General features: G+C 38.6%; 1 protein-coding gene and 1 non-coding gene across 4 annotated transcripts in view; both read left to right on the top strand.

Annotated features, from left to right (window-relative positions):
- FGD4 (FYVE, RhoGEF and PH domain containing 4) overlaps nt 1-27,085 on the top strand; it is a 277,869-nt gene that overhangs the window by 250,238 nt on the left and 546 nt on the right. The gene's annotated exons all lie outside the window — the stretch shown is intronic.
- LOC145504028 (U6 spliceosomal RNA) lies at nt 19,921-20,028 on the top strand. Its single transcript, XR_014052020.1, has one exon. It is a non-coding gene; the product is annotated as a U6 spliceosomal RNA (small nuclear RNA).

Here is a 27,085-nt window from a genome sequence, read left to right as displayed (position 1 = left end):
AGTTAATCCTTTTCTCAAACTTAGATCTCTCTCTCTTGTTTTTCATTTACTCTATCATGTTCCAAACATTGTCTTTTTTAAAATTCATCTGTCTGCTAGAAATGCACAAGAATGATCCTACCAGCCTTTGGGGATTACACTTTAGAGGTCTATTAGATTCACTCAGAATTTGAGATTGCCATACATTTTATTCAGGCCCTGTTTTTTAAAGAAATATATGAAGTATCAGTATCTCTTTTTTCCCCCACATCCCTAAGGAGAAGCTAAACTAATTATAGTGGGCATAATTAGATTGCCTTCTTCCGAAAAAGGAATACCAGCCATTGCCATCAACATTAAGCCAAATACTTGGAGCCAAAAAAAGATAAAGGTAGCTTCTTAGGCCCTATTAAATTAAGGACAAATTTAAAATATTTCACATTGTTTCTCTTTTCTAGTTGCCAGGCTTGGGTGTATTTGTGTATGTGGTGTTTAGGGGTGATTATTGAGAAGGTTATACTATGGCTGTAGGTGATGCTTTGATTTTCTTAATCTCAAGAAAAGAGAAGCAGTAAAAATGTAGAATGATTTTCAGGAGAAGATGACTTTTGTAATGAGGATAGAAAAATGGAAATGTAAGGGCCAGTTAGAAGATTTACAAGTCAAATTATTTTTGAAAACTATTTTGAAGAGCAAGAAGATTACATTTTTCCTACAAATAAGTCCTCCTGGAATGGAAGTAACATGAACACATTCAAGTTTTGGCTCAGTAAATATCAGATGTTATTTAATTTAGATTATTGAAAGAAGATTCATGTAAAGAGAATATTTATTATCATACTCTTAACATTATCTTTAATTTTTTTTCCAAAAAAATAGAAGTGTTAGTATCAGAAGAGAATTTCTGCTTATCCAATCACCGTCTTCACATTCCACATGTTCTTTTGTCAGGCACAAAGAGAAGCAATGAAGCAGCTTTGTTTTCACTAATGCTTTTACTTGAAGAAAGGCAAGGGAATACTTTTAGCCATTTAGAAACACTCAACCAAAAGACCTCAAAATGCGCCTAGTTGATTATAAGAGTAATGTCTTTTGCTTTCTGAGACACCTGAGCTGTCATAATAAATTGAACCTAGAAAAACAATTGATTGTTTTACTATTAAAACAACATTCCATATGGGCCTTATTCTTTATTTTCCTCTAAGTCATCTTTTCTTTAACATGCCCTTCCTTCAAACTTAAAAAAAATACTTCTTTGATTGAAACTACTATTTATTGTAAAACATTCCAGCTTTTTAAATATAAGTTTTGCTTTATTGAAAGTCTACCATTTGGTATATTGAATATGAAATGTAGTGCAGACTTATCTTCAGGTTTTAAGTGGGACCCAAAAATGAAAAATGCCACCAGCCACTTTTGTGACAGTGGCATCTATAATGCCATCATGTATGCAAGCAATAACATTTTACAGGGAAAGATTTTATACTGAAATTTTAATGTGAACATTCCTAGCCACAAGGATATAGAGAATTAACTCTAGGAGTGATACTATAATTGGAATTGCTCATTTTAAGGAAAAGAATGTATATGTGGCAGGGTTTGGGTTAGGGACAGTATTATTCTTGGGATTCAAGTAACCATCAAAAGCCTTTTTATTTTTGCAAAGGGTCTGGATGGTAAAAAAAAAAAACAGTTAAAGCACATCTGCACAACTTCATCAGGTTACATTTCATTTTCCATGAAGCTTAATGTAGATTGGTATATTTACTGGCTAATGTATGCAAATTTAAAAGAAAAAAAAAAAAATCCCAATTTCTAAAACTTACCAAACCTTTTATTGTCTTCTTTGTGGAAACAGTATTTTTCCCCCTCTAAATTTTAGATCTCATTTTGGGTTATACACAAAGCCTTAAGTTCTTATTCTGAGCTCATTGTCTGTGATAACTGTAATAATGATCTTTCTGGGCTGAGTATATCCTGAGGAAAAGGTAACAATGGGAACAAATAAACTTCTAGGGAACAAAAGGTTTTTGTTGTTGTTGTTTTGTTTTTTGTTTTTGCAGGTATTCTTGCTGTATTGCAGAATAGAAAATTTTTTCTACATTACATACTGTTCTTGTTAGCGCCTCTAAGATTAAAGCACATTGTATATATAAGCTAAAATTAATTTAAAAAGCAAAAATATCTTAATGTCTTCATTCTCAAATTTTGTATTCTTTAAGAATATATTAATATGAAATCTGTGACTAATGTGTTCTTAGGGCTATATTGAACATCTATAGTGGATCATGTTACTTTTTCATCCTCATCCAATTTTAGTAGAATCAAATTGCTTTTTATTTTAATACTATTATTTACTATAGAGTCTCCAGAATTAGAAAATAGGAGTATGATGTAGAAAGACTGCTAGATATACTTTTGAAACCCTTTCTGTGAGTTTATGCATACAGGTATATATTTAAGAGCTCTATTGATTTCAAATTCTGTTTTTCCACAGGAATAAAATTTTTATAGAAAGTATTCTTTTTAACTTAAATATTTTAACATAAATTATGTACATGGAATTTTAGTAAAATCTATTCTTATGTATGCCCTGTAATCATGTTGTCATGAGAAGATAACTTTGCTGTCTTTACTGATACGGCAGAGAGGAATATGATTAGGAACTGAAACAAGCAAGTATGGACAGAAAGGTGGACAGAAAGAGACCCATGGTCTCCAAATCAGAGCAATATATCTAAGATAAATGAAAATTACTTAAACTGCAGGGGGGTATAAACTATAAGATGCAAATCTATGTAATTGCACACTCATGGATCTATTGCACCTGGGCCTTTCACCTTGACATCTAAATTATACCACTAGTATCTTGTCATTGGGCTTCCCAGGTGGCTCAGTGGTTAAGAATCCACCTGCTAAGCAGGAGATGTGGATTCAGTCCCTGAGTCAGGAAGATCCCCTGGAGAAGGAAATGGCAACCCACTCTAGTATTCTTGCCTGGGAAATCCCATAGACAAAGGAGCCTGGTGGGCTGTAGCCTATGGTGTTGCAAAGAAGCAGACACGACTTAGCAACTAAACAGCAACAATCATATTATTACTTTCTTTTTCTTTTAGACTTAAAAAAATAATAATACTGTTGGACCATTTTCTGCACTGTTTACTGACATAAAAAGAAATCCCTCTAAAGTCAGTCATGGTCTGTCTTCTACTTTTCGGACTGAACATTTGGCAGGAAACAGTGTCTTTTCTGTCTTTTGAAATGAAATAGCACATGGCTTCTACAAGATAGTTAACTTATTGTGAGTCACTGAGAGTTACATGATGTTTACCCCTTCCTAAAATTCATTATAGGTTGAATTAGTGAGATTAGGTAGACTAGTGAGAAAATAAATCAAGAAATATTGTAGCATATTTGAATAAGTGAATACCAAATACATAGAGTGAGATATATATACATTAATATATAGGTTTGGGAAAAGACATAATAGTCTATGGGACCATTATGATAACAGAATTGCATTATATATTACATATTATATGGATGTTGGAATGTATCACTTGAGGAAGGTCTCCATCAGCAATCATGTCTGTATATAAAATTGGGGGGATTTTATTTGTTTTACAAACTAGCATTTCATTTTGTGAGTGACAATTGACTGTTATTTTTGAACAAGTGCTATCTGGGGTTTTGAATTGTTGAATGATCAATTTGAAAAGGTATGTTAGCAAAATTTTAGAGTTAATTCAAATGTGAAAAAGTGTACACAAAAAGTAAGTTTTCTTTTCTAGCTGTATGAATGTAAAATACTTGCAGATAGTGTATATATTGTGTAAATATGTATATTTGGTCAGAGAGCTGGAAACATTGTAAAATTAAGCACTTTAATTCTTATTAAATAAACACTTGTATCTTGTAAATAAATACATCCTTGAATGAATTCTAAAGGCTTAGATGTTATTCGAGCTAGGATTATGTATGTTCAATTCACAGTGATTTTGGTTGATTCAGAGAAAAGTTACTGCATAAAGTACTGATGTTCCTTCCTACCTCCAATCCCACCAAACCCTGTGTAAATGTTTCAAGAATAAAGTTTATGACAGAAGCCAGGATTGCCTGGTTATAGAGATATAGGGGCTTCTCCGTATGAGAACTACAAGGCTAGATCTCCAGGAACTGGTAAAGCAGTGCTGCTTTGTTCTCTTTGAAATGACTGCTTTACTCCTTAGTGCTCCGTCTTGTGAAACAGAAATCGAAAGGAACTGTGTTGAGTCTTAGTCCTGCAATTACCTGTTATGTGATCTTAGACAATTTGCCTGAATCCCAGTAACAAACTCCTATTCATTTCAAGGAATAAGAAAAAGACATTTAGTAACTATGAACCACTATACAAAATAGCATTTCATGGAACACTTCATTGGGATCATACCTTATTGGCCTTTAATTTAACAAATAAAAGATATCCCTCAAAGGAATCCTAAGTGATTCTCAGTGTTATATCATAAGTAAAATATTTCTAGAAATAATCCTTTTTAGACATTTATTAGCTTTTTCGGGCATTAAGGAACTATTTATTGATACTTACAAGCAATTGGCATCAGCTGAAGAATTTCTTAAACTAAATGTTGCCCTTGGCCCATCGATATGAATTGTTTGGGTCCATCTTACCCCAGAATAGAAATTAGGAGAGAGCTAGTGTGGCCTGTTTCAGGGCTTTTCAAACTTTAATATACTTAGGAATCACCTGAAGATCTTATTCAAATACAGATTCTGATTTAACAGGTCAGTGACAAGGCAGTTCTTGTTAACAAGGTCTCAGGTGATGGTGTTGCTCCTCAAACCAGTCGGAGTAACAAGCTTTACTGGCTTGCATAGACAACTGGCTAGACATCCCTGGCTCTGTCACTTACTGTGTGTCGCTTTAAGCACAAACTCTTCTTTGAAAAGTTTTGGAACTTGAATGAGAGAATACTATAGTATGTTGCCTGGCTTATAGGAGATATTCATTAAATAATTGTTAGTATCATGAATAGAGATCATTAAGGTACACAGAAGTTTGCTGCCCTGATATACATTAGAATCACCTGGAAAGTAGTTAGACCGAGTCATCCTCAGCCTTACCCTCAGAAATTCTATTTAGGGGTTTGGGCTGTGGGCATTAGTAGTGTCAAAAATATCCCAGGTGATGCTGATGAGAAACCTCGAGAAAGTGATTGCACACATTATTCCACATAAGCCTCACACAGCGCTCTTAATATTTTCATATTAAATAAGCAGGAATAGATTAAGTAATTTGTCACTCCACTTTTTAAAAAAAATAATTTGTTTTTGGCTCTGCTAGCTCTTCATTCGGAGAAGGCAGTGGCACCCCACTCCAGTACTCTTGCCTGGAAAATCCCATGGACGGAGGAACCTGGTGGGCTACAGTCCATGGGGTCGCTAAGAGTCAGACACGACTGAGCAACTTCACTTCCACTTTTCCCTTTCATGCACTGGAGAAGGAAATGGCAACCCACTCCAGTGTTCTTGCCTGGAGAATCCCAGGGACAGCGGAGCCTGGTGGGCTGCTGTCTATGGGGTCGCACAGAGTCGGACACGACTGAAGCGACTTAGCAGCAGCTCTTCATTGCTGCGAAGGCTTTTCTCTAGTTTCAGTGAGTGGGGGATACTCTTCAGTTGGAGTGCGTGGGCTTCCCATTGAAGTGGCCTCTCTCATTGCAGAGCACGGGCTCTAGGGAGTGTCGGCTTCAGTAGTTGTAGTTCCTGAGCTCTAGAGCACAGGCTCAATAGTTGTGGCGCACCAGCTTAACTGCTCCATGACTTGTGGGATCTTCCAGGACCAGGGATCAAACCCATGCCCTCTGCATTGGCAGGTGGATTCTTTACCACTGAGCCACCAGGGAGGGCCCTGTCACTCAGCTCTTGAAGTCCTCTCTTCCGTATCTGGTTTAAACATTCAATCACTATAATCACTCCTTTGCTTTCCATTCACTCAGCCTCCTCTCTAGCTTTGTCTTACTTGCTTGGCAAAACCAAAACCTGGTTGACTCTATTGTGTCTTCTCCATGTCTACAGCCAAGTAGCCAAACAAAATGAACAACTATATTGATTGGTCTCATTTTAAATTCATTACTGGATTACCATTTCGTATCTCCTTTCTCCTAATATCTCCAACACCACCTCCCTCATCCTCCACCCAATTGATGACCTTCTTTCTTACTTTACTCAGAAAATTAACTGACAGAGGACTCCTGCAGTTTTCCACAACCACATCCAGCCGTCTACCAACACAGGTTCTACATACTCTTATCTTCCTAACCATCCATATTCCTACTTAAATCTGATTTCTAGTTTACCCCGTATCCTGTCCCCACTCACCTTCTCAAGAATGCTGTTCCAACCATTATCTTTTTCTCATACAATATGAACTTTCCCTCTTAGCTGAATCTTTGTACCAGCAAATACGTAGGTTACAGTATTTCCCAACCTAAATAAACCTCTTCACTCCACTTCCCCTGCCAGCTACCACCATTTTTTCCTTCCCTTTTGGAGCAATAGTTGAGTTTTCTATACTTGTTTCCAATTCTTCTCTTCCCATTCTTTCCTGAATGTGCTCCAATCAGGCTAAAAAATGTATCTCCCCTGATAAAACCTACTTTATCCATAATTTTCTCCATCTCTGTTAATTGCAACTCTGGTTTTCAAGTTTCTTAAGCCAAAACTTTCATCTTTGACTCCTCTCTTTCTCAGAGTATACATCTAATAATCAGGAATTTATATTAGCTCACCTTTAAAATATTCCAAGAATCTTTCAGATTCTTATTTACCAATTCCCACTGCTACCATTCTGGCCTAAACCATCATTGTCTCTTGCTATATTATTTCAGTAGGTTTTTAATTCGTCTCAAGTCTTCCAGCTCTCCCTCCACCCCTCCACTATTAAAAAGGCAACCGGAGGAGTCTGTTAAAACACAAATCAAATTACGTGGCTTCTGTACCCCCATCTCACTTAGAATAAAAGCCAAAATCCTTTGGCCTCACAAGTTTCTATGTTTCCCCACTACACCATCCTGTACCATACATTTTGCTTTTCTTTAAGCAAGCCAAGTACACTTCAGCCTTATAACATAGACACTGTTCCTTCTTCCCTGCAGTGCTCCTTTCCCAGATGTCTGCATGATCACCTTTTCCAGTTTAGAGTCTGCTCAGATCTCATCACCACAACCTCAGTTTACTGCCTCCACTACCAACATAGCACTCTCATTCCTCAACCTGACCTTTTTTTTCCTATAACACTTGGCATCTTGTAACAAACGAGATAATTAGCTGTTTGGCTTTTTTGTTTTCTATGTTCTATATCTTCTAGAACATAAGCTCCTTGAAAGTAAGGATTTTTATCTGTTTTAATCACTGATGCCCCCAATCCCCAGTACTAGAAGTTGCTTGGCACTTTGTAGACATTCAATAAAAACTGGATACAAAAGCTAGGCTATAAAAATAAAAAATGAACAGAAATGTACTTCCAAAGTATCAAATTTTTATGAACACAGAATTTTGGAACAGAGAATGAGAGGAAAAGAAAGCAACATTTTATATAGTTAAATTGTTTTAGTAACAAAAGCAAATTCCTGATTGTTTAAAACATAGTCAAGGACTTAAAAATACAATAATGAAAATCTTAGTCAGCCTTTGCAGATGGAGTCTTGCTTTAAAAATGTCAGTCTCAACTCACTCTCATCACCATCACCTCAACATCTAGTCTGTGAGGAAATTAGAGGCAGCTGGTCACTGTTCCAGAGGGAGCCAGAAGTGGTGAAAGATGCATGTCCCAAGGAAGTGGGGCTAGAGAGGACCTGCCAGAGGTTTTGGATAATGAGCTCCTAGTCTGGAGTCAATCTCTTACAGAGGAAATGATCCATGTTTTGTTTTGGTCTTGTATTTATAAATAGAGCCAGGTTGCTTTGTCTCAATAAAGGAAACTGCTTTTATAGAGTAAGATGGTACCACATAGTCATGGTGTTTTCACAGGAAACCATATTTTTAGATTGCTCACATATATGGTTATCATACACTGAACAAAGGTAATAACTGAAACAAACAAGTATATTTTTCTATATGGAATCATGTTCAAAGCTGGGAGAAACATACCACATCCTAAAGATCATCTCGTAGTTTTCCATTAAGATGTGTGTGTCCTTGGGGAGTGGAAAGCAGGCAGGCACGTCATCTATGATTCAATCTAATATAAGATTTATAAAATGAAGTAAAAACGGAAGCATCCTATTTTACCAAAGTGGAAACATGAACAAATAAGTATCTAAAATGTTATAAAACTACACATTGTTTCAAATAAGGGACTATGTTCCTGGTTGTTTAATATTTAGTAATATTAGTTTATTTAAGGAATCCAAGAATTGCTAATGGGATTTGAGTAGGAAAAAAATGTGTCAGAATAAGAGAGATAGCAAGCTGAGAAAATCTCTGACTTTTCCAAGTTCCAGAGCTTTTCGTGAATTTGGTGTTCTTATAGAGATATAAATGGCTGCGTCATTTATTTTAAAAATCCTAAATTTGACAGAGGACCTGAGTTTCAGAAAACAGTAGAAAAGTGCAGGAGAACAAGTTATACATTTCAGGATGCAAATATGTCTACATTGAGTCCAAGGGGTAGACTATCACAGCTCAGTCTTGATCCCCAAATTATGGGTATCTTTTTATGAAATAGGGATCTACTGTTTGTAGTCTTAGATCTTATTAGTTTCATTTAACATCATACTCTAAGCACTTTATCTTTAAAAACAGTTTTTAACAGTTATGGTCAACATTTGAGGGCTTACTACACACTATTCTAGGATCTTTACATGGATTATTTCATTTATTCTCCCCCACAAATTTATTTAGAAAATCTACCCTGATTTTCCCATTTTCAAAATTTCCCATTTTGTGCTAGCTTATTTTTTAATGCTTCCAAATACTTATAGTTTGTTTCTCCCATTTTTTTTTCCAGTTTCTCATTCTTTTTAATTTACTTTTGATATCCCACATTTTTTCTTTTATTTTCTTCTTTTGGTATCCTATATTTAATAGAAGTCACTTTTCCCTCTCAGTTTCTAGTTTATTAGTATAAAAGGTTATTTACATTTATCTCTACTAGGTTTAAAAACTCTCAATGCTTTTATCTATTGTTCTTTTCTTCTTCCACTTTTATTGAGAGATAATTGACATGCAGCACTGTATAAGTTTAAGGTGTACAGAATAATGATTTAACTCACGTGAGTCAGGAACTAATTACCACAATAAGTTTACTGAACATCATCTCAAAGAAGTATAAAACCATTTTTTTCTTGCAATGAGAAATCTTAGGATTTACTCTCTTAACAGCTTTCATATATGACATAGAGCAGTGTTACTTATGTTATATGTTACATCCCTAGTACTTATTTATCTTGCAGTTGAAAGTTGGTACATTTTGACTACCTTCCTCTGATTCCCCTTCTCCCGAACCCCACTTCAGTTCAGTTCAGTTGCTCCAGTCATGTCCAACTCTTTACGATCCCATGAACTGCAGCACACCAGGCCTCCCTGTCCATCACCAACTCACAGAGTTTACCCAAACCCATGTCCATCGAGTCGGGGATGCCATCCAACCATCTGATCCTCTGTCGTCCCCTTCTCTTCCTGCCCCCAATCCTTCCCAGCATTAGGGTCTTTTCCAATGAATCAGCTCTCCGCATCAGGCGGCCAAAGTATTGGAGTTTCAGCTTCAACATCAGTCCTTCCAATGAACACCCAGGACTGATCTCCTTTAGGATGGACTGGTTAGCTCTCCTTGCAGTCCAAGGGACTCTCAAGAGTCTTCTTCAACACCACAGTTCAAAAGCAATTCAGTTCTGTGCTCAGCTTTCTTTATAGTCCAACTCTCACATCCATACACGACTACTGGAAAAACCATAGCCTTGATGAGACAAACCTTTGTTGACAACCACAAATCTGATCTCTTTCTATGAGTTTGTTTCTTTGTATTTGAAATATAATTGAACTACAAAACTGTGTTAGTTCCTAGTACAATGCATAGTGATTCAGTATTTCCATATATTTCAAAATGATCATCATGGTAAGTCTAGTTGCCATTGTTACCATATGAAGATACTGTTAATTCATAATTATTGACTATATTCCCCACATTGTATAATTAATACCTATGATTTATTTTGTAACTGAAAGTTTGTACCTCTCAATCTCCCTTACCTACTTCTTTCTTCCCTCAACCCCTCCCCTCTGGCAACCATCTGTTTAGTCCCTGTATCTATGACTATTTCTGTTTAGTTATGTTTATTCATGTTTTTTTTAGATTCCACATATAAGTGACATCATACAGTTTGTATTTGTATTCTTCTTTCTGTGTCTGACTTACTTCACTTAGCTAGCATATTACCCTCTGCAGCACCAGGAAAGCCTGGCGTGCTGCAGTCCATGGGGTCGCAAAGAGCTGGACGTGACTGGGCAACTGAACAACAACATTACCCTCTAGGTCCTTCCATGTTGAAAATGGCAAGATTTCACAGTAAGTCCCCTACATATGATCCTTCAAGTTGAAAACTTTGAAAGGTGTGAATGTGCATTCCATCAGGGTCAGATGTTAGTGACAAAGCAGCTGGCCCTTTGTCTCCTGTTGTTGACGATCCTTCTGCTCTACCATCTCCCACCTTCTCTCCCCGCTCCAGTCAGCAACACTTCTTGCCTGTTCACTCACTGCCAGCCCCTGGATGACAGCTGTTGTGCTGTACTCCTGTACTTTTCAAGGTACCGTACTGTAAGCTTAGAAATGTTTTCTATACTTTTCTTGTTTGTTTTTGTGTATTATTTGTGTGAAAAACATTATAAAGCTATTACAGTACAATACCATATAGCAGATTGTGTTGGGTACCTAGGCTACTTTGTTGGACTTAACAAACTGGACTCACTAATGTGCTCTCAGAATAGAACTAATTCATGTGTAGGGGCTTGCTATATTCTTTTTTTATGGCTGAGTAATATTCTATTATCTTTATAATATCTTCTTTACCCACTCATCTATCAGTGGGCACTTAGGCTCCTTCCATGTTCTGGCTGTTGTAAGCAATGAACATAAAAATGCCATATTTTCAAGTTAGTGTTTTCATCATTTTTCACTAGTTCGAATAATGCTTCAAGGCACGTCTCTAACTTGTTATCGAGAGTTACTCCTCAATAGGTTAGATATCATAGAAAACTTCTTAGACAGGTGGTTCCACTGGAAGAAGAGACTGAGAATAAGTAACACCTTACACTAACTCTGCGTTGGAGTTGAAAACATGCATACCCTATGCCACGCCTTGCTGCAATTTTGACAGCCTGGGGCTGTATGCTGGCAGATGTACAAAGATGTGTCATTTTCTCCCAATGATTCTGATTCTTCCCATTCTTCCTGTACCTACCCGCCCTACTTTTATGAACCACTGTAACAGTCAAAACTGAGGGAATAACGTTAGTCTTCAGTGTTGCACTCAGGCCAGATACCACAAGCCCTGTCAAGAGGAGACCTCGGTCTCTGGCCAGTTGCCTTGACTTCATGCTCTCCTGCTCTCCTCCCAGCTGCCCAGGACTTCACTGAGGGTCTCTGAGGTAAGTCTCAGCCTATCCTGGGGTGACTAGAATGAAAACAGAAACAGCTATCCAGGAAGAGAGAAGAGGATTAAGATATCCATAAAAAGCCTTTCTAAAGCAGCAAAATATTTGTAAAGGAGAAAGGCAACTGGGGGGTGACCAGGGTATATTCCTATTCCTTGCCTCCACGTACTCCAGAACAGTGGTTCTCAACCTGGTTTTCTATCTCCTTTCTCCTCCATCCCCAGGAACATTTGGCAAAGTCTGGAGACATTTTTGGTTGTCACAGCTGGGAGGGAAATTGTGCTACTGGCATATACCACAGAGTCCCGGGGTGCCGTTCTGTATCCTACAATGCTCCAGACAGTGCCCCACAACAAAGAATTCTTCAAACCACAATGTCAGTAGTGCCAACGTTAAAGCCCTACAACCCTCTTTTTTCTTTTGTTCCCCCGTCCAATGCTCTACTTCGCTCAGTCTCAAATCGAAAGATGACTGCGTCTAACCAGAATGCTTCATGGGCGTCAAACAATGCCCCTATGTGCTCAGCCCGTAGTTGGTGAGTTTTTAGCGATAAGTTTCCTTGAGTTAAGTGACTGCTTCTCTCATTTATGGGATCTGGGAACTCATGGAGAGACAAGAATAGACACCTAACACCTGGGTTGGGACATGATCTGTGTTCTTCAGCGTTTCAGAATTACTGTCCTTACATGGCCTTGGACTGTGATTGCAAAGCTTTTTTTGTCTCAGAAACTGTTTCTCTAGTTTAACATCTTCTTAGGATATTTCTCAGCGTTGCCTTTCCTCTGGACTATGATTCAGAGTCTCCAGTAACCACTACCCATCCCCACAATATGCCATTATGATTCGTATTTCTGTTGAACTTGTACATTCAACAGAGAACTAGAACTTGTGTTAATTGTTATTTGATAAATTAATTTGATGAAAATATATATACTTTGAAGAAAGAAGTCCTCTATGGCTTTGTTTTGCTTAAATGACTAATGTTCTGATCTGAATATGCTGTATCACTATTCATTACACATCATTACATTTCTTGTGAATCGTAGGGTAAAACTAGCCCATAGAAAGGACTTGAAAATTAACAGTGAAAAAAAGGAGCAGAGATTCTGACTTTAAAATTCTATCTTCAACACTCCTGCACTAGTTTAAATACACCTCATCTATGCAGTAAAGAATTGAGAAGGAAAAGGAGACGTTAACTGATGCAGAAAGCAGTTGATGTGTGTTTCCATTCAAAGACCTGGACACAGTGCTAAGTGCTTGTATCTACCATGTTTTAGAGATGATACTAAGCATCTGTTTCATCCTCACAATCCAGTAAGGTGGGATGAGGAAACTAAGGCTCAGAAACTTCAAGACAGCTCCTCAGAGACATATATCTAAGGAATGGCAGAAGCAGGTTTTAAGCCCAGATCAAGGGCCTCACTTGACAGTAATGGGTACTATTATTACTGAGCACATTTTAGGAAAAAGATACCCTAGTAAGACCTTCATACACATTATTTTGTTTTAAATCTCACAACTATTTTTTGTGTATTTTATAGAGAGCAAACTGAGGCTCAGAAGCTTACCTCACTCATCCTGGGTTAGAACTGATAAATAGATTGTGGATTCAAGCACATTTCATCTGCTTTAAAGAATACAGTATATTTTGTTTTGTCTCCCCAAAACATCATTTCCACCTCACCAGCTTGTGCTACAAGCATTATCTCATCAAATTCTACCACTAGCCTCCTGCCAAGAAATGGTACCTTTTTTGCAGATGGAAAAACTGAAGCTCAGATAACACAGGTAACTTATCTAAGCCATATACATGGATTGTATTAGGTAAGAAATATTATATTAGTACTCCAGCAATAATTTTCAACTTCAATCAGTGCAGGTGCCTTTTGAAGCACCAGTGCAGTTTTAAAAACAAACCAAAGCATAAGCAAATTGTGTCCTACATACATATTATACATTTCCAGGTTTAGAATGAGGTAATTTTAAAAGGCAACTGCAAGATAGTATGTGAAAATTTAAAGAAATAAATTCTAAAACAATATGATGGTACTCCTACCTGGACCTGTGTGGAAAATTTCTAAAAGTACAAGCGCATGTAGGAAACTCCTGGTATAGAGAAAAGGGAACCCTCTGACACTATTGGTGGGAATGCAAACTGGTACAGCCACTTTGGAGAACAGTGTGGAGATTCCTTTAAAAACTGGGAATAGAACTGCCAGACAACCCAGCAATCCCACTGCTGGCATATACACAGGGGAAACCAGAACTGAAAGAGATACATGTACCCCAGTGTTCACTGCAGGACTATTTATAATAGCTAGGACATGGAAGCAACCTAGATGTCCATCGTAAGATGAATGGATAAGGAAGTTGCGGTATATATACATAATGGAATATTACTCAGCTATAAAAAGGAATGCATTTGAGTCAGTTTCTAATGAGGTGGATGAAACTGTAGCCTATTATAATAGACTGAAGTAAGTCAGAAAGAGAAAGACAAATACTGTATATTAACACATATATATGGAATTTAGAAAGACAATAACGACGATCCTACATGCAGGGCAGCAAAGGAGACAAAGACATAAAGAATAGACTTTTGGACTCAGTGGGAGAAGGCAAGGGTGGGATGATTTGAGAGAGTAGCATTGAAACATGTATATTACTATGTGTAAAATAGGTGACCAGTGCAAATCTGATCATGAAGCAAGGCACCCGAAGCCAGTGCTCTGGGACAATCCATAGGGATAGGGTAGAGAAGGAGGTGGGAGGGGTTCAGGATGGAGGGACACATATATACCCTTGGCTGATTCATGTTGATATATGGCAAAAACCATCACAATATTGTAAAGTATTTATCTTCCAATTAAATAAATTCAAAAAATTTTAACTGGGGGAAGGAAGGGATAGTTAGGGACTTTGGGAAGGTCATGTATACACTACTATATTTAAAATGGATAATCAACAATGACCTATTATATAGCACATAGAACTCTGTTCAATGTTATGTGCCAGCTTGGATGGGAGGGGGTTTTGGGGGAGAATGGACACAAGTATATGTATGGCTGAGTTCCTTCGTTCTTCACCTGAAACTACCAACCACAACATTGTTAATCAGCTATACCCCAATACAAAAATACAAAATAAAATGTTTAAAGTTTAAAAAAAATTAATTGGAGGATAATTGCTTTACAATGTTGTGTTAGTTTCTGCTGTACACCAACATGAGTCAACTATAAGTATACACACACACACACACACATATATACATACACATATCCCCTCCCTTTTCCATCTCCCTTCCACCCTCCCATCCCTCTAGACCATCACAGAGCACCAAGCTGAGCTCCCTGTGTTATACAACGGCTTCCCACTGGGTATCTATTTTATGCATGGTAGTATATGTACGTCAATGCTACTTTCTCAATTCGTCCCGCTCTTTCCTTCCCACACAAGAAACTCTTAATAGCAGTTAGCTCATGGGCAAAAGATTGAACAGACATCAGGCAACTTCTGCTTTTCATTAAAATGACAACCCACTTCAGTACTCTTGCATGGAAAATCCCATGGACAGAGGAGCCTGGTAGGCTACAGTCCATGGAATTGCCAAGAGTTGGACACGACTGAGCAACTTCACTTTCTACCCTTTCTTTCAGATGAAGCAATCTAAACACAGCCTCAGAGAACCTCCTAGCTTAAGAACATACACTAGTTTGGGTGTCATAGAAGTAACCCAAAGATTGCCAACAGGCTAATGTTTCATAAAGGGATCTAGACAGTGAGGTGTGATCTCTGACACACAGTTGGCAAGGTGGGTGGGTGTGATTGAGGGTTGGAAGTGGCTTTTAGAAAACCTACAGACAAGGTACATAGGCCAGAGGTGTGTCTTGGGTAGCTCTGAGTTGCTGATCCTGGGAACTGATTGTCTAGATTAAGGCAGAGTCTGTGGTCAAAACTCAGGGATGCTGCTTCCTAGGGCTTTGAGTTGGTTTCGGAGCTAGGATTCACCTTCTACCAAAGAGTGCAGTGTGTCTTAGACAGAGACATAAAATAATTTTAAAACCTGATTACTAATTTATCGTATTTTAATTCTGCTAAAAGTCGCATTTTAAGTGTATGGGTTTTTGGTTGTTGTTTATCCAGAGATACAAGGAACTCCTAAATCAAGGAGGTTTTGTCAAATTGAGGGTCAAGAGAACTGAGTTCTAATCCTGTCTCTGCAAGTAACTAGAGCTGCAAACATGAGCTCATCCTATTACTTATACTGAAGTGGACTAAAATTTAAAATCATGAAAATTGCTAATGTTCCCTTAGGTTGTAGTGTTGTAAGATTCTTATTGTTGACATTTTTATTATTCATTGTTCCCATGAATCTCCTTGCCTTTTTGAAAGCCTATATTTGATATCATATGCAAGTTTAATGTATTGTGTGTATGAATACACATAGTCACTTCCATTTTTTCAAATGTTACTCAAATGCTTCCTCAATTTGGTGCTGTAGACCAGTCTGCTCTCCCTTTTTATTCATCCCGAAGGTTCCAGTCTCTCAGCCACAGTCCCTGAGCATCATTGGATCCTGTGAGAATCAATAAGGTAGCTGGTGGGCTCAGCATTAGTGCTGATAAGCATATAAAATCTCCTCTTCAAGATTCAAAATTTTAGTCAGGCAAATAAGTTTGGCTGATTGTCAGATAAGGCATTCCAAGTGTTGCACTTGGGCACTGAGAAATAGTGGCTATTTTTGCCCTGCCCACCTGTCATGCCTAGAGTCTAATACCTAACCCCCAACACACATATTCTGTACCGTCTACCTGAAAATGGGCCAGATTTGACCCTGTAACTTCACTTCCATAGAGTTAAGAATACCATTAACAAAATTAAAAGACAAAGTGGATATTGAGAGAAAATATCTGAAACACATATAATAAAGTTTATTTGCCATCATAAATATAAATGACTCTTAAAAATAACTATTCTAAAATAATAGTGCAATGGAAAATGGGCAGAGAATGTGAATATGTAACTCACAAAAAAGAAATAAGGACAAATATGCAAAAATTTACTTATAATGAAATACAAATAAAAATATTTGCTTTTTAACCTTATTATATTAGCAAAAGTAAAATTATTGATACTACTCAAAGGTGGGCATAAGGAAATGGGTACTCCTATATAAATTCATTAGAATATAAACTAGCATACAATATCTATTCATATTTAAACATGTATTACCTTTGACTTAGCAATTTCACTTCTAGGAATCTACTTCACTGAAATATTAACAAAACTATGAATATACACATGTATAAGGATGTTTTCTGCAGCATTGTCCATAATAAAAAATTAAGAAATTCCAAGTGATTTATCAACTACCAAGAGAAAAACTGTTAAATAAATTATCATAATCCTTATAAGAAATTACTGTGAAGCCATTGGGAGGCATATTTTGAGATTTTTATGTCCTGGTATGGAAGACATAGCAATAAATGAAGAAAAACTGTAATAAATGGAACTTTATTTACTATAACTGAAAAACTAGAATTTTATGTGTAGAACTATATGGTTGTCTGGGGAGTTCTTACAAATAGCTGAGAAAAGAAGAGAAGCTAAAGAAAAAGGAGAAAACGAGAGATATACCCATCCGAATGCAGAGTTCCAAAGAATAGCAAGGAGAGATAAGAAGGCCTTCCTAAGTGAACAATGCAAAGACATAGAGGAAAACAATAGAATGGGAAAGACTAGAGATCTCTTCAAGAAAATTAGAGATACCAAGGAAATATTTCATGCAAAGATGGGCACAATAAAGGACAGAAACAGTATGGACCTAAGACAAGCAGAAGATATTAAGAAGAGGTGGAAAGAATACACAGAAGAACTATACAAAAATGATTTTAATGACCTAGCTAACCATGATCATGTGATCACTCACCTAGAGCAAGATACCTTGGAGTGTGAAGTCAAGTGGGCCGTAGGAAGCATCATTATGAACAAAGCTAGTGGAGGTGATAGAATTCCAGCTGAGTTATTTCAAATCCTAAAAGATGATGCTGTGAAAGTGCTGCCCTCAATATGCCAGCAAATTTGGAAAACTCAGCAGTGGCCACAGGACTGGAAAAGGTCAGTTTTCATCCCAATCCCAAAGAAAGGCAATGCCAAAGAATGCTCAAACTACCGCGCAACTGCACTCATCTCACATGCTAGTAAAGTAATGCTCAAAATTCCCCAAGCCAGGCTTCAACAGTACGTGAACCGTGAACTTCCAGATGTTCAAGCTGGATTTAGAAAAGGCAGAGGAACCAGAGATCAAATTGCCAACATCCATTGGATCATCGAAAAAGCAAGAGAGTTCCAGAAATACATCTGCTGCTACTGCTGCTGCTAAGTCGCGTCAGTCGTGTCAGACTCTGTGCAACCCCATAGATGGCAGCCCACCAGGCTCCTCCGTCCCTGGGATTCTCCAGGCAAGAATACTGGAGTGGGTTGCCATTTCCTCCTCCAGTGCATGAAAGTGAAAAGTGAAAAGTGAAAGTGAAGTCGCTCAGTCGCGTCCAACTCTTCTCGACCCCATGGGCTGCAGCCTACCAGGTTCCTCCGTCCATGGGGTTTCCCAGGCAAGAGTACTGGAGTGGGGTGCCATTCTGCTTTATTGACTACGCCAAAGCCTTTGACTGTGTGGATCACAACAAACTGTGGAAAATTCTTCAAGAGATGGGAATACCAGACCACTTGACTTGCCTCTGAGAAATCTGTATGCAGGTCAGGAAGCAACAGTTAGAACTGGACATAGAACAACAGACTGGTTCCAAATTGGGAAAGGAGTACATCAAGGCTGTATATTGTAACCCTGCTTATTTAACTTATATGCAGAGTACATCATGAGAAATGCTGGGCTGGATGAAGCACAAGCTGGGATCAAGATTGCTGGGACAAATATCAATAACCTCAGATATGCAGATGACACCACAGTTTCACACCTCTTGAAAGCAAAGAGGAACTAAAAAGTCTAAAGATAAAGATGAAAGAGGAGAGTGAAAAAACTGGCTTAAAACTCAACATTCAAAAAACGAAGATCATGGCATCCAGTCCCATTACTTCATGGAAAATAGATGGGGAAACAATGGAAACAAGGACAGACTATTTTCTTGGGCTCCAAAATCTCTGCAGATGGTGACTGCAGCTATGAAATTAAAAGATGCTTGCTCCTTGGAAGGAAAGCTATGACAAACCTAGACAGTGTATTAAAAAGCAGAGACATTACTTTGCCAACAAAGGAACATCTAGTCAAAGCTATGGTTTTTCCAGTAGTCATGTATGGATGTGAGGGTTTCACCATAAAGAAGGCTGAGTACCGAAGAATTGATGCTTTTGGACTGTGGTGTTGGAGAAGACTCTTGAGAGTCCCCTGGACTGCACGGAGATCAAACCAGTTAATCCTAAAGAAATCAACCCTGAATATGCATTGGAAAGACTGATACTGAAGATGAAGCTTCAATACTTTGGCCACCTGATGCGAAGGGCCAACTCATTAGAAAAGACCTTGATGCTGAGAAAGATTGAAGGTAAAATGAGAAGGGGATAAAAGAGGATGAGATGGTTGGATGGCATCACTGATTCAGTGGACATGAGTTTAAGCAAGCTCTGGGGATTGGTGAAGGAACGGGAAGATGGCGTGCTGTAGTCCATGGGGTCACAAAGATTCAGACACAACTGAGTGAATGAACCATATGTGTAGTATGAACTGCTGCTCAGGTGGCACTAGGGTAAAAACACCTGCCTGCCAATTCAGAAGACATAAGAAATGTGGGTTTGATCCCTGGGTTGTGAAAATCCCCTGGCAGAGGGCATAGTAATCCACCCCAGTATTTTTGCCTGGAGAATCCCATGGACAGGGAAGCCTGGCAGGCTACACTCCATGTGGTCACAAAGAGTTGGACATGACTAGGTGACTCAACAACAACAACAATCTAATTTATATTGCATGTTTGTGTCTGGACAGTGGAAAGTATGAACAGAAAGAAACTATTAACAGTGATTCTCATCTGGAGAGTATGATATGCAGTGAGATTTTTTATTTTTTATATCATTCATTTAGTAATATTGTTATGGACTGAACTGTGTCTCCTCTAAATTCATATGTTGAAACCTTAACACCCAGTGTGACTGTAATTAGATACTGGGTCCAATAATGTCCATACTTGTGGGGCCCTTATAACAGGGACACCAGAGAGCTCCCTCTTTCCATGTGTGTACAGAGGAAAGGCTATGTGAGAACATATCGAGAAGGCAGCTACTGTGCTCACTTTGGCAGTACATATTAAAATTGGAACTGTATAGAAATGATGAGCATAGCCCCTGCATGAGGATGACACACAAATTCATGAAATGTTCCATATTTTTTAAAATAAGATCAACACTTTAAAAGATGAAGAAGGAGGAGGAGGAGGCAGCAGCTATCTGCAAGGTAAAAAGAGTGATCTTACCAGAAACCAAACTTGCTGGCACCTTGATTATGGAATTTTTGCCTCCAGAACTCTGAGAAAATAAATATCCATAGTATCTTGTTATAGCAACTTAAGGAGACTAATACAGATATGTAGAAATTTTTATACTGTTATTATTGGATAGTCTTTGTTAGGAGAGACACTTTTTTTTTTTTTTTAAAGCAGATGCTTTAAAAGGCCTACTTCAGGACAGAAGCTGAATTTCCATCACAGGAACTTTTTCAATAATATGTCCATTAGGGTTCAGTTCAGTTCAGTTCAGTTGCTCAGTCATGTCTGACGCTTTGCGGCCCCATGGACTGCAGTACACCAGGCTTCCCTATCCATCGTCAACTTCTAGAGCTTACTCAAACTCATGTCCCTTGAGTCAGTGATGACATTCAACCATCTCATCTTCTGTTGTCCCCTTCTCCTCCGGCCTTCAATCTTTCCCAGCATCAGGGTCTTTACAAATGAATCAGTTCTTCGTATCAGGTGGCCAAAGTATTGGAGTTTCAGCTTCAACATCAGTCCTTCCAGTGAATATTCAGGGTTGATTTCCTTTAGGATGGACTGGTTGGATATCCTTTCAGTCCAAGGGACTCTCAAGAGTCTTCTCCAACACCGTCAGGGTTAGACTGTATTAATGAAGATAATTAACACCAACTGCTGCAACTGGCCTCTAAATCATAGTGTTTCTACACCACAAAGATTTATTTCTTATTCATGTTGCATGTCTAATAGGCTTTGGCAGGGAACTCTATTCTATGTAGACAGGCAGGGACCCAGGCTGACAGGGTGGACCATCTTGCTACATTACTCTTTCAGCATATGGTCTCAGAATTTGCCAAAGCATGGAAAGCAAGCCAGAGTGTCAAACAAGGCTTTTCACTAACCCAGCTCAGGAGAATAACACACTAACTCTGCTCATAGAACTAGTCACATGACCCCAACAAAGCTGCAAAGGAAGCTGGGAAATATGAGAACTACATGAATATTTATTTATTTATTTTTATTTGAAAATATTTATTTGGCTGTGGTGTGTCTTAGTTGCAACACACAGGATTTATTCATTCTGTCATGCTGGGTCTTTTGTTGTGGTGTGTGGGCTCTCTATTTGCATCACATGGGCTCTAGAATGCTCAGTAGCTGCAGCATGTGTGAGCTTAGCTACCTTGTTTCATTTGGATCTTAGTTCCCTGACCAGGGATCAAACCCATGTTCCCTGCATTGAAAGGTGGATTATTAATTACTGGACCACCAAGGAAGTGCCGCTACATGAGCATTGTTGCTATTGTTCAGTTGCTCTGCCGTGTCCAACTCTTTGTAGCCCCATGGACTGCAGCACGCCAGGCTTCCCTGTCCTTCACCATCTCCCGGAGCTTGCTCAAACTCACGTCCATTGAGTTAGTGATGCCATCCAACCATCTTGTCCTCTGTCGTCCCCTTCTCCTCCTGCCTTCAATCCTTCCCAGCATCAGGGTCTTTTCTAACGAGTCGGCTCTTTGCATCACGCGGCCAAAGAATTGCAGCTTCAGCTTCAGCATCAGTCTTTGCAATGAATATTCAGGGTTGATTTTCTTTAGGATTAACTGGTTTGATCTCCATGCAGTCCAAGGGACTCTCAAGAGTCTTCTCCAACACCACAGTTCAAAAGCATCAATTCTTCAGTGCTCAGCCTTCTTTATACTGAAACACGCACATCCATACATGACCACTGGAAAAACCATAGCCTTGACTAGATGGACCTTTGTCAGCAAAGTAATGTCTCTGCTTTTTAATACACTGTATAGGTTTGTCATAGCTTTCCTTCCAAGGAGCAAGCATCTTTTAATTTCATGGCTGCAGTCACCATCTGCAGAGATTTTGGAGCCCAAGGAAATAAAGTCTGTCCTTGTTTCCATTGTTTCCCCATCTATTTTCCATGAAGTAATGGGACTGGATGCCATGATCTTCGTTTTTTGAATGTTGAGTTTTAAGCCAGCTTTTTCACTCTCCTCTCATCTTTATCTTTAGACTCTTTAGTTCCTCTTTGCTTTCTGCCATAAGTATAGTGTTATCTGCATATATGAGGTTATTGATGTTTCTCCTGGCAGTCTTGATCCTAGCTTGTGTTTCATCCAGCCCAGCATTTCTCATGATGTACTCTGCATATAAGTTAAATAAGCAGGGTTACAATATACAGCCCTGATGTACTCCTTTCCCAATTTGGAACCAATCTGTTGTTCTATGTCCAGTTCTAACTGTTGCTTCCTGACCTGCATACAGATTTCTCAGAGGCAAGTCAAGTGGTCTGGTATTCCCATCTCTTGAATAATTTTCCACAGTTTGTTGTGATCCACACAGTCAAAGGCTTTGGCGTAGTCAATAAAACAGAAGTAGATGTTTTTCTGGAACTCTCTTGCTTTTTCGATGATCCAACAGATGTTGGCAATTTGATCTCTGGTTCCTCTGCCTTTTCTAAATCCAGCTTGAACATCTGGAAGTTCACAGTTCACGTACTGTTGAAGCCTGGCTTGGGGAATTTTGAGCATTACTTTACTAGCATGTGAGATGAGTGTAGTTGCACAGTAGTTTGAGCATTCTTTGGCATTGCCTTTCTTTAGGATTGGGATGAAAACTGACCTTTTCCAGTCCTGTGGCCACTGCTGAGTTTTCCAAATTTGCTGGCATATTGAGGGCAGCACTTTCACAGCATCATCTTTTAGGATTTGAAATAACTCAGCTGGAATTCTATCACCTCCACTAGCTTTGTTCATAATGATGCTTCCTACGGCCCACTTGACTTCACACTCCAAGGTGTCTGGCTCTAGGTGAGTGATCACACCATCGTGGTTAGCTAGGTCATTAAAATCGTTTTTGTATAGTTCTTCTGTGTATTCTTTCCACCTCTTCTTAATATCTTCTGCTTGTCTTAGGTCCATACCATTTCTGTCCTTTATTGTGCCCATCTTTGCATGAAATGTTTCCTCTAATTTTCTTGAAGGGATCTCTAGTCTTTCCCATTCTATTGTTTTCCTCTATTTCTTGCATTGTTCACTTAGGAAGGCCTTCTTATCTCTCCTTGCTATTCTTTGGAGCTCTGCATTCAGATGGGTATATCTTTCCTTTTTTCCTTTGCCTTTAGCTTCTCTTCTTAGCTATTTGCAAGTCCTCCTCAGAGAACCATTTGAATATAGAAAGAATACCAAATGTTCCTGTCATACTCCTTGTTATGGATTGAAATATATTCCACCAGGACCTCAGAATATGATTTTATATGGAAATAGTGTATTTACAGAAGTAATCAAGTTAAAAAATTACTTGAAGTAAAAATCTTTCTCCTGGGACTTCTCTGGTTGTCCAGTGGTTAAATCTTTGCCTTCCAATGCAGGGAGATTCACGTTGGATCCCTGGTGGGAGAGCTAAGATCCCACATGCCTTGGGGCCAAAAAAACAAAACAAAACACAGAAACAATAGTGTAACAAACTCAATACTTTTAATGGTTTACATAAAAAAAAACCAAAAAAACACCAAACTAAAAAAAATCCTTCTGTCTCTAGTAAAATGAGGTCATTTGAGTGAGCTCTAATTCAATAAGGCTAGTGCTTTTATAAAAGGGGGACATTTGGACCCAGAGACAGACACACACAGAAGCGAGTTGATGTGAACATATGCAGGGAGCAGACTGTCATGTGAAGAAGGAGGCAGGGATTGGAGTTATGCTGTCACAAACAAAGAAATGTTTGTGGTCACTAAAAGTTAGGGGAGAGGCATGGAACAGATTCTCCTTCACAGTCCTTAAAGGAAACCAATCCTGCTGAGGTCTTCACTTTGAATTTTTAGCTTGTAGAACTATGAGGCAATAAACTTCTGTGTTTTAAAGAAAACGGTTTGTGGTACTTTGCCACAATAGCCCTAGAAAACAAATACAATCCTCTATCAAATTTAAGGAGAAAGGGATTTAATACATGGAATTAGATGCTTAATATTTCCTCTGTTGGGATGACTGAAAAAACAGGCTCTAGGCTAGACAATACTCCCAGAATCACTGCAACTCCTAGGATTACTGGTATGTTTACTACAATCAGGAGCTGGCTTTCAGGATCTCTTCACCTCAGCCACTATCTGAGAATCAGGAAAACATCATCAGAATCATCAACTCCAGGACTGTGTCTCACGTCCATGATCTGCACAAGCAAAATGGATGCATTGCATACCTCCTCCATCCTCTCACAGTTTAGTTCAGAATTTAAGCCTTTAAGCCTGTTTTGGGGAACAAAAATATCTGGAGTGCTTTGTTGCAAATATATTTGGATACGCAGCTTTTAGCTTTTTAGTTTCTGAAGCAAAAAGAGAAAAGGCCCACAAGAAAGAGGTTGAAATACATTTTGAACAAGCTGTTGTTTTCCTTTTATCTTTTTGGTCACCATTTTATGGTTTATTTCTTTAACATCCTTCTTCGATTTCCTCTTAAATATTCCTATTACCCATTTTGCCCTTGGTCATTTTTCTTCTTTATAGTCTCTGAACAAGTGCATCTATTCTAAATTTGTCCAGGTGTCTCAATCATTCTTGCCTGGAGAACTCCAGAACAGAGCGGCCTGGCAGGTTACGGTCCATGGGGGTCACAATGAGTTGGACACAAATGAGTGACTAACACACACAAACACACACACATACACACACACTCCATCATTACCACCCCAGGATATACTACCATCATCTCTGACTTGATTACCATAATACTCCCTATCACGTTTCCTGTTCTCCCTTCCCCCATCCCAATTCAGTGGGATGGAGGTGATCTTTGTAAAATTCGTAACATCCTGTCTCTCTTTGGTCACCCTTCTGATTTTCTTCATTACCTTCAGGAGACATTTCTCACTCCTCACTCTCCTCACCTTGGTCTGACCTGCTATTAACCTTGCCACTCACTATTCCCTCACAGGCCTCGCCTTGTACTAAGCCACACTAAGCTGTTTAAACCATCCAGAATGCCTCATGTCCTTTCCTTTTTCTTTTGCACAAGTTGTTCCCTCTGTCTGGTTTGGAAGTTGTTTCCCTTCATCTTTGTCAGGTCAACTGCTATTAATCCGTTAGGAAGCCCAGGCTAGATCCCTCTCCTATGTGCTGACTTCCATATTAATTCTAGTTACTTGCTGATTTTCTTCCTCAGAGGAGAGAATGAGAAGAGAGATTTGCGCAATTTTGCAGAATGTATTTTATTCACCTCTGTAGCTTTAGTTTTTAATATAGCATTGACTTAATTATTTATATTAATTCTCTATTTTAATTTTGGTTTGTTTGCTTTTGGTTTTGCCAGTGGTGTGAATAGTGGCACACATTAAAGACTGCTGTCGAGATTTTGAGGTATATCATTTTCTACCTTTGTGTTAGCTTCCTAGTACTGCTAATGCTGCTTTAAAACTTACTTTCATTTTGGTAGTAGGTCACATCTTTAGTAGTTATGTTATTATTCCTATTTCATAGATTGGGATTGGGAGTAAGGTCATATCATTCTTATATAGAATGATTAATTCAGAACTTCTTCCCTCATGCTGTACTAAGTCTAAAACAACAAGTTCTAATTCTTAACTAGCCCAAATAAAGTATATTTAATATGCAAAACATATATTCATTCATTCATACAGACATCTATCTATTTATCCATTTAGTCAAATATTCAGTAACTGAAGAGGAACGAGAATAAATAAAAACCATCAAAAAGAAACAAAAAGTCAATTGATGGATAAAACTTTATACATATTATACATAATATACTTAGAACTTTATGATACAGTATGTTATTCACTAATTTTGCTGTGTCACTGATGTATAAGTTTTATCATCCATTCCAGTTATACAGCATTTCTAGAAAATTGGTCCTTTTTTAAAAAAATATTTATGTATTGGCTGCGTCAGGTCTTAGTTGCGGCACGCAGGCTCAGTAATTGTGGTGCACGGGCTTAGTTGCCCTGCGGCATGTGGAATCTTCGTTCCCTGACTAGGGATCAAACCCATGTCCCCTGCATTGGAAGGTGGTTTTTTAACCAAATCCAGGAAGTCCCAGAAAACTAGTTCTTAAAACTCAAATTGACTCATGCTGCCCATTACTGGTTAGATGGACTGGTTGGGAATTAGAAAGGAGAGATGTTCCAAGTCTCTCCCAAACTGGGCTGGTGACAGAAGAAATCCTGGCTTTTGTCCCTTTTGTTTACCACGTGTACCAGCGAGCCCTTGGATATGCAAAGGCAGCTAACCAAGGGCCGAAAAGCTAAATTTTCTTCACTGTAAAGTGTGGGCTTTGAGTTGGTGTAGGAAAGATGAATGGAGAAGGAAATGGCAACCCACTCCAGTATTCTTGCCTAAAGGATCCTGTGGATAGAGGAGCCTGGTGGGCTGCTGTCCATAAATAAGGTCACATAGAGTCAGACACGATTAAAGCGACAGCATGCATGCATGCATTGGAGAAGGAAATGGCAACCCACTCCAGTATCCTTGCCTGGAGAATCCCAGGGACGGAGGAGCCTGGCGGGCTGCCATCTATGGGGTCACACAGAGTCGGACACGACTGAAGTGACTTAGCAGCGGCAGCAGCAGGAAAGGTGAAAAAGAGTCCTGAAAAACAGAGGAGAAAGGAGGTTTGAGGAGTTTCTACGAATGCCAAACAACATTTTGGGAACCTGAAGTGCAGATATAAAGAGGCTAATGAGAAATTCCCAGAGATAGGGTAGGTGTTTAAGAACAAGGATGCCAAATATGTAACATTTTGTTGTTGGCATTGTTGTGAGGTAAAATCAGCCTATTATCTCAAATAGTTAATAAAATATGCCACATGTTTTGAAGGTGGGAGGATTAAAGGAGGTGATAAGTTCCACTGGTATATGGGTGTGGAGCAAAGGGAAGAAACAATCTAGGGTGAAGAAATAAGACCCTACTACTCTTAATTCTTAATTGTGTTGTCATGCTGCCCTCTAATGGTCTGTCAGTA

The sequence above is a fragment of the Giraffa tippelskirchi genome, chromosome 4 (genome assembly GCF_054371585.1).
Source record: "Giraffa tippelskirchi isolate mGirTip1 chromosome 4, T2T-mGirTip1v1.2.pri, whole genome shotgun sequence".
Taxonomy (NCBI): Eukaryota; Metazoa; Chordata; class Mammalia; order Artiodactyla; family Giraffidae; genus Giraffa; species Giraffa tippelskirchi.
Note: the sequence above shows the minus strand (reverse complement) of the source record. Positions and strands in the feature narration are given on the sequence as shown.